General features: G+C 40.2%; 1 protein-coding gene across 5 annotated transcripts in view; it reads right to left on the bottom strand.

Annotated features, from left to right (window-relative positions):
• Positions 1 to 8,386, bottom strand: part of LOC138743666 (matrin-3-like) — a 63,181-nt gene extending 54,795 nt beyond the window's left edge. For 2 of the 5 annotated variants that reach the window (XM_069899228.1, XM_069899223.1), the window contains exon 1: positions 8,146 to 8,246. The gene's annotated coding sequence lies outside the window, so the exon portion shown is untranslated. The other 3 variants (XM_069899224.1, XM_069899226.1, XM_069899227.1) reach the window with 3 other exon arrangements.
• Between the last annotated feature and the right edge of the window lie 373 nt (positions 8,387 to 8,759).

Genomic DNA, 8,759 nt, shown 5'->3' on the forward strand with positions numbered 1-8,759 from the left:
TCAAAAAGTATCCTGCAAATGTGTTTCAGGATAGAGCAGTATGAATAAAGTTGTATGCAAGTGAACATAACAATGGTTACAAGGACCATTTATACATTAAATGCCACTCTATTTGTGGAAATAAAATCTTCAAAAATATTTCATCTCAAATGTAACAAAAAGGAAAATATAAATGAAGTCTCCAAAACTTTATATTTTGATGCTTTTTTTCCATCATATTAACCACGCAAGACTCCCATCTTCTGAAAGATATAATTCTTGACCAGGAATGCAGGTCATCGAACATGTAAAATGCATTAAAATCATTGCAAGCATCATGTGGTATAGAAAGGTTTACCCTCAACACTGTTGTAAATTAGATCTGATTTAAAAGGACAAGATGACATTAAATTAACTCAAAAGGACATATAACGAACTAATTCTGATAATGTTACGGAATTATCTTTTCAAAATGTGCATGTGTAAAGTTAATCAGAAGCACGTTCAAACAAAAATATTTTGAATATTGTGTGCAGTTCTGGTCACCTAACTACAGGAAGGATATCAATAAAATTGATTTGCAGAGATTTACTAGGATGTTGCTGGGTCTTCAGTTGAGTCACAGGGAAAGATTAAACAGGTTAGGACTTTATTACTTGGAGCAAAGAACGAGGGATTTGATAGCGGTTTACAAGATTATGAGATGTATAGACAGAGTGGATGCAAGTAGGCTTTTTCCACTTAGAATGGGGGAAGAGAAATAGGTCATAGTTTTAAGCTGGAAGTGGAAAGCTTTAGGGGGAACATTAGGGGAAAGTTCTTCACTCAGAGAGTGAAGAATTGCCATTTGTGCCAATGAATGCAGGCCCAATCTCGAACAGATTGGATATATACATGGATGGGAGAGGTCTGAAGGTTTATAGAATAGGAGCAGGTCAATTGCTAGTCCCATTGTGGTGGACAGCACAGAATAGAAGGGCCAAATAGCTTGTTTTCTGTGCTGTAGCGTTCTTTGGTTCTATCTAGCTCATACTGGTTTTTATGTGCTTTTCAAAGGGCTGGGTAGATAAATAAATTAAATTAAAGAGAAAATGTGCAACATGTAAACAATTCATCAATAAAAGGGATGGGTTGACTTGCATTGTAGAATAAATTTATATTTGTGCAGCTAAAAGGATTTGTTTCAAGCAGCTTAAAGATTCAGCAACTTTGTTCCAATCTACAAAAAAGTGCTATGCCCACATGAGATAAAAAGATTTTGCAATTCAATCAGTTGAGTTTTGATCTAAAAATTATCTGATGTGCAATGTGATCTAAACAGATAACAAGCAACAGTTAATGAGAAGTGGCTAGGCTCAGGAACAAAACATTAATAATTTTGTGATAATATAGAAGGAATTGTACATGAGCATAAAAGTGCCCAAAAGATTGAAAAGTTGAATACAGGGATGATTGAGAATACTGATCCAATAAGAAGATGCAAATTCTATTCATATTTACATAATTGGAGAAAAATGTAAGAATATTCTGCACAAGCCTGAGCACCTAAGATGCGAGGGATATTGGCATATTGTAAAATAAGGACATAAATTATTAATTATGAAAATGTATGGAATTTAAAGAAAAATACCTATATAGGAATGTAGAAGTGATGCAAATAGGACTTTCAACTTGGACCATAAATCTAGACAAATGGTCAGAAAAAGTAGAAAGACTAAACCAAGATTTGTGCTTCAATTTTCAAAGCCACACATGCGCAACCTGGAAAAAAAGTCGACTCCCAAATTAATATGCCAATGTAACAAGTTTCATGTACAGTACTTTTATCTTGTTCTATGCTAATCGCTGACATACCTTTAAGCTCTTTTCTGTAATTTGGTATGAATCATGGAAGGACAGTATGAAAGGTTGTTCCAAAAATCAATGGCTTTATCAGAAAAATTCTTCTGCAACCCATATCAAAACTGAGGCCTGATTGGTGCATTATGTTTCTTATTGTAGCCTGAACCAACTGCATTCCATTTTGCAATATATAATGAAAAGAATTACCTCTATGACTTAACACTTTGACTTAGTTTCATGTTCAATGTTTGCATTAGAAATCAAAAATCTTCCCCCTCAGGTATAAATCTAATTAGGGGTATTTCCAAAATGCTGGTCTCAACCTTCATTTAATATTTGTACTCCTTTATGTGAGCAAATTACGTGCTACATTGGTCAATGCGATGGTAATTTCAAAGTAGTCCATTGGTTATAAATCACCATGTACTTGGGGTAAAAAGTCTGGCAAAAAAAGATATTTTCACAAATTCAGGATTTTCCAAATCAATTAATAACATGTACTTTGAACTAGTCTGTTAAAATGCAAAAAATATATATATTTCTGACATTGGTTGAGGGATAAATATTAGCCACAACTTAATGCATTCTTTGGAAAAAACAAAAGAAATTAGTTTCCCTTGAGGGGACCTCATCTTAAGTCTTAATTGAAAATGTGACATTTTCAAAGCTACCTTGCCAGATGTATGGTTAGTTTTCAGCCTAGATTTTTGCATTCAAATATCCAAAGTTGTACCAGCAAAGTAAATGCCTCACAATCACAGCGTCATGGGTAGGATCTTGACCTTTGGAGCTATGCAAAGTTTACGCATTGTCCCTATGACCATGTTGGTTTTCACCCTCATCCCAAAAACATGCTGGACGATTGAGCTACCCTAAATTATCCCTTAATGTCAGTATGTCAGTTAGAGGCATAAGAATAAAAGGTACTGTAAATGGATAGGCATGCAAGGAGTAATGGGACTGATGGGATTGCTCTGCTTTGAGCTACACCCAATGAGCCTCTAGTGTTGTAAGAAACAATTAAAGTACTTTTAATAAAGCACCACATTTGTTTCAATCATTTATTCATTTTTTCATAATTGAGCATATTCTGGACAAGAATATAATTAAATTCCATGTTCCACTAACTTTTTTTTTACACTGTACAGAAAAAAAATCCAAAGCTAAACACATTCTGTTTGGAGAGTTTTAGTGGGACAAGCAGCATCTGAGGGGTGACATTTTGAGCAAAAGTTCCATATTAAAATTGTGATTATCATATTCCAGCATCTGCAGTCTCCCAAGAGTCTTAAAAATGTTAAAGCAAAAATTCAGTAGCTATGGAAATTTAGTTAAACGTTCCCAACCACCTCCCATTCTGGTGCCATTAACTTGCGTCAAAGCTAAGTCTGGAGAGGCTCCGAGAAAATTGCAAACGATCAACATTTGAGAGAAATCCACATGTTACTAGTTTGAGACTAGCAAAGGGTTTAAAATTGGACCTGAACACAGTGCTTCCAAAGGACTAGCTGTGGAATAAAGTTAATTAATTTGGGTTTTCTCAGATTAAAAAAAAGTATTCACAGTGATCCACAGGATCTTACATTCACAATGTGATGCTAAGTGTGCTTGCCAGCTTCTCGACACTGACAAGTACAAATTTCTGCCATGTCGTTAAACAGTCATTGCTTGAATGTTGAAATCACAGCCAACTCAGTAACATGGAAACAGCACATCCAATAAATTACTTTAAAGCTGCAAATGAAGTACATTTTTGATCAAATCAAAGGTCAGCAGAACTCAGGGGGGGGGGGGGGAGGTGGGAGCAAATCAGAGTAAATCCATTTGAGTTGCGCAACTTATGGTTACCAGTTTGGGTTAAGCAATACTTAAAAAGGTAAAAAAAGCAAACACTCCAAATAGTGATGTCTGGAAAAAAAATTGAAAATCAGAGCAGGTCAATCTGCATCCATGGAGAGAACAGATACATTTCAAGTCTGTACCTTCTTCAGAACTGAAAAAGATTGACAGAAATATTAATATGATAAAAGAGAAAGAATATAAATATATAAAATGACAACTTCAGAGAGGAAGCAGAATGGAATGCTACAACTAGTTCATATCAGTAATAGACTGAAATACAAAAAAAATCAAGGAATACATGTAAACACTATGGAAGTAAAAGGAAAATGCAAGAAAATTGAACATTTTATTATAGGTCTGACAATCAGAAAATGGATAACACCTTAAATTACTGAAATCGTTCAAATCAGAGACTTACAGGATGCAAAGAAGGAAAGAAATTATAGATTATTTTTATAGAAGGACTCAGGCAGATTAGAGATCAAATGGAAATGGCAGGAGGAAGTCAAATGATGAACCTCAGGCTGCATGGGTTTGACCCACAAAGGGGGAGCGGGGGGGGCTAGCAGAGGGCACATGCTTCATTTGCTCTCCCCCAACTTGAAGGGTACAGGTACTATCCCGTAAATCATAAAACAATGCAATTTGCTATCTCATATAGAATGTACATTAGGGCCCCTTGAGGAAGTGTGGAAATGGCTAAACAGCAGATATTGCATCTCCTACAAAGCAGAAATGTTCCAGGGGTATCACGACACCTGGAAAAGAGACACAGGAAAAGATTTAGTGCAAGATCTACAAGCAACCAACAGGAAATATCTATGCCAAATGACCTCCTCTGTGCCATAACACAATGGCTCTGTGTTATAAGTGCAGGAATAATGTTGATATTCTGAAAGATGCAAACATTTTGGGGGTAGAATGTGAGTATTAGTGACAATCTCTTGGTTGTGACAGGACTGGAAGCAGAATACAGAATGGAACTATCCAATGTAAGGGGATTTTCAGCTGATAACTCAGAATTTCCGTTTGAATCGGAATTTCCAGAGTAATTGAAACAGAGAAAATGAAATGTTCATGGGAAGACGGAAAGTAACAGATTCCACATTGTTGTAGGAATGGGTGTATCTGCAATATAGATTTAAGAAAAACTCACTACCACAGAGAAGGTCCAGGAAAGATAGAAATTATTTTAAGAAATGGACCATGTAAATGAAGGATGTGTGCAAATTGGAAAGATAACAATAGGCTCAAGATCAAAGAGATAGCAAGAAACAAGATAGCAAGAGATTGCATTCTGTTAACAGAAAATATACAGTAACCATATTTTATGGTGAATATGATCAGAGGTGAAAATATGACACTAAAATAGCAGAGGACAGTTACCATGGACATAAAGGAAAGGAACAGCACCTCTTTAAAAAGCACCAAAAAAATTATCACCGTCTATAACAATATGTGCACATAAAGCAATATTCCATATGAATTAATTTGGCAATGAAAATCATTTTATGACCCAAGAAGCAGCTCAGATGGTCACTGTGAATTTATTTAACATTTGGTAGGCTACGGATGGAGCTATATTAAGAGATAAAAATCTCACCAAATTTGGTGCTATTATGTAATCAAATTCTCAGCAATATGCAAGTTAAATTGTTGGTGGAAGTGGAAGAATTCCACCTGCACAATTTGATGCCAATTTGTGTTTAGTAATGAAATTTTATATAGCTTTACAAATGTTTCAGTGTAAATGCACCTTGTTTCATACAGTAGTGATATTTCTTTTAACGTTAATCTTATCAGAAAACTCGCAACCTCGATGAATGAAAATTTACTGATGGATTACTTTTTCCAATTGTCTATCTGAATTACATCCTTAACCACCTCCAACTCTGCTTGTTTTATTTTTGTAAAGATTAACTCATTCCAATCTACAGATCAAAATCATCAGCTGGAATGGGGCAAACTATTTACCACAACATCCTCCAAAAACTGTGCTCTCGCAGGGCAGGAAGAATATTTATAAAGCTCGAGAAAATAAGCTTTATAAAATTCAGAAGCAATTTTACCACCAATACCATTTGAACAACCACCTAAAGTGATTTCTCATTAACAAAATTAACCAAGATCAGAGGAGATTTGCTTGTATTTTATTTCAGGACAGCCATCATTTATCTACCAAGACGGCAAGCCAGTTCAGAGATGCACACGTGATAAGGTACACAAAACACTTGAGAAAGGCAGTAATTGTGGAGTCATGTACCCTAGCCATTGGCATTCTCCACATCCTCACCTTTCCCTTGTACCATCACATTTATCCTCAATGTCCTTCTCATTGCTTGAAACCCTAACTAAAACTCTTGGGGCAAGATTTTTGTGGCTTCCACTAAAATTTACTTTGTTGATGCTTATATTCTCTATGCCTTTGAATCAGCATGGAATATTATTCTATATACAAGATATTTTACTCAACTTATTGTTGCCATCCAATTCCAAGCATGGAATTTTATCAGTTTTCTGAAAAAATCTTGCTACTGCTATATACACAATTTTTTCTCCACATCATTTTTTTGGCTCTCTTCTCATAATTACTGCCAAATTCAACTTCCTGAAATTCAGATTCCAAGCTGTAAAATCTCAGGTATTTTTCATTTCAGCCATTAAAGTTTTCTGAATCAATTAATAATATTGCTTGGTTTATTTGCAGAATTTGATAAATGTTTGACTTTAACAGCTGATACCTTTCTTTTCCCTTCTAGAATATTTTGCCCCAAAGTTCAATCTTTTCCAGTAATTTTATTTACTTGTGATATTTATTTTTCCATGTGGATTTTTAATCAAGAAATGTTTTAATCAAGATTACAAAGTTGGGCATAGTTGGGAAACTACATATGCTGCACTGACAAAAACTGTATGTTCAATTTTGGTCCTATCATACACCTAACCATGAAAAATACTCAGAGAAGGCCCATTAAATTACAAATCCACTGTAACAACCCTCAACATGTCATGAAGAAAGTAGTCAGATATTAATATCATAATTCAAGTAAAGAGAAGATGGACTGAGAAAAGCATTTACTATTCACTTGAAAACTACTAAGAAAGTGATTTCCCACCCTTCCAAAATGCCCCAAAAATATCATCACTAACAAATGAAATATGAGATGACAAGTTATTTCACTCCACTGGACTAACAGGGCACTCTTATATTTGTTCTACCATTTATTATTTTGCTGTGTTTTCCCTCTTAAACCAAATTCACTTAGTTTTCAGAAATATTTATTGCTCTTTCATATCAAACTGTTCCCAAGTTTTTGCCTCTAAGTATTGCAGTTGTTTACATGTGTACATGAGCACAGTTTTTTTTCCACAACCAACAAGTGGTAATTCTGCCTGGCACACAGGAAAAAGAATGCCAGGGTTGTATGTGATGTCATGACAATAAATCTGAAGTGGTTTATTTATTTGCTTGCTTTGTTTTAAAATAAAAGGTGCATTTAAACATTTAAATGGTGTTTTCACTTCATCATCCCAAACTGCTCTTTGGCAACTTTTATCTGTGGCCTCCCCAATTTTGTATTTACCGCTTTCCAAGGCTTAACTGGCAATCGCTGAAAGACAATTTTGCCTTCTCAGAGATTTGTTGGTCCAATTCCTGTTAGGAGGGATGACAAGATCTTGGGGAAGTGGAGCTTGCCCAGCTCGAACCTTATGTTGCAACAGGGAGTCAGTGTTCTCCATCCTGGTTGCCAGGGCCCCAGTACCACCCGCCCAACACCCCCCCCCCCCCCAATCCCACTGCCCTTCTGCTCCGGTTGCGGAGAACCCAGTTGCCCTTGGGCCCTGTGCTGTGGCTCAGTACCCCAGTTGCCAAGGGCCCAGTCACCCTGCTCCGGTTGTCAAGGGCCCAGGGGCCCACCGTTCCCCAACCCTACCCATGCTACGACCAGCCCGCTTGCCCCTCCACCCTGTGCTGCGGAACGGGGTCCGCTTTTTGCCACCCCCATTCTGTAGCCCGGGGCCTCCCACCCCACCCCGTTCTGCAGTCCGGGGGCCCCTTTCCCCCCCCCATGTGATGCGGGCCGGAGCCCCCTTCCCCCCACGACCACCTGTTCTTCGGCATGGGGCCCCCATTCCCCCCCCCCCCCACAACATACTGCAGCCCAGGGCCCCCCTTCCCCCCCTCCTCCATGTGCTGCGGCCAGGGGCACCCTTTCCTCCCCCCCCCCCGCGGGGATCGCCTTCCCTCCCTGCCCCCACCCCCACCTTCCCGATCTGCGGTCCGGGGCCGACCAGTCCCCCTTTCTCCCGGACACTCCTTTGCTGCGGTCCAGAGCCCGTCAGATCCCGTGCTGCGGTTCTCCAGCTCCCACACAAAATGGCGCCGGCGCCAGCCACCCCGCCAACGGCCATTACAGACCGCCTCCCCGTACAGCTCCCTCACCGAACAACCCGACCTTCCTGACCCGCGCACCCCCTCACCAGTCACTCCGAACACTTCAGCTTCCTGTATTTAACTGAATGAGAAGGCGGGGTGTGGGGGGGGGGATCTCATCCCGCTGCGGCTTTCTCTTCTCGCCGCCTTCTTACCTCCGTCCGTTGCCCCGACGAGTGGAGAACGCAGGCGCGGACTCCCACAACCCACTGCGGCGCGGCCAGGAGGAGGGAAAGGGGGAAGGAGATAAGGGGGAGGGGAGAGAAGAAGTCTGGGGAGATAAAGGAGAACGGAGAGGAGACAAAGGAGGAAAGGAGACAAAGGAGGAAAGGAAAGGAGAGAAAAGAAAGGAAAGCGGGAGGGGAGAGAAAGGGGGAGGAGAGGGGGAGGAGGAGGGAGGAGGGGAGAGGGAGAGGGAGAGGGAGAGGGGGGAGGGAGGAGGGGGGAGGGAGGAGGGGGGAGAGGGAGGAGGGGGGGAGAGGGAGAGGGGGGGAGGGAGGAGGGGGGGAGAGGGAGGAGGGGGAGAGGGGGGAGGGAGAGGGGGGGAGGGAGAGGGGGGAAGGAGAGGGGGGAAGGAGAGGGGGAGGGGAGAGAAAGGGGAAGGGAAGGGAGAGGGGAGAGAAAGGGGGAGGGGAAGGGAAGGAAGGGGGGAAGGGGGAGG

The sequence above is a fragment of the Narcine bancroftii genome, chromosome 9, assembly GCF_036971445.1.
Source record: "Narcine bancroftii isolate sNarBan1 chromosome 9, sNarBan1.hap1, whole genome shotgun sequence".
In the NCBI taxonomy this organism is placed as follows: domain Eukaryota; kingdom Metazoa; phylum Chordata; class Chondrichthyes; order Torpediniformes; family Narcinidae; genus Narcine; species Narcine bancroftii.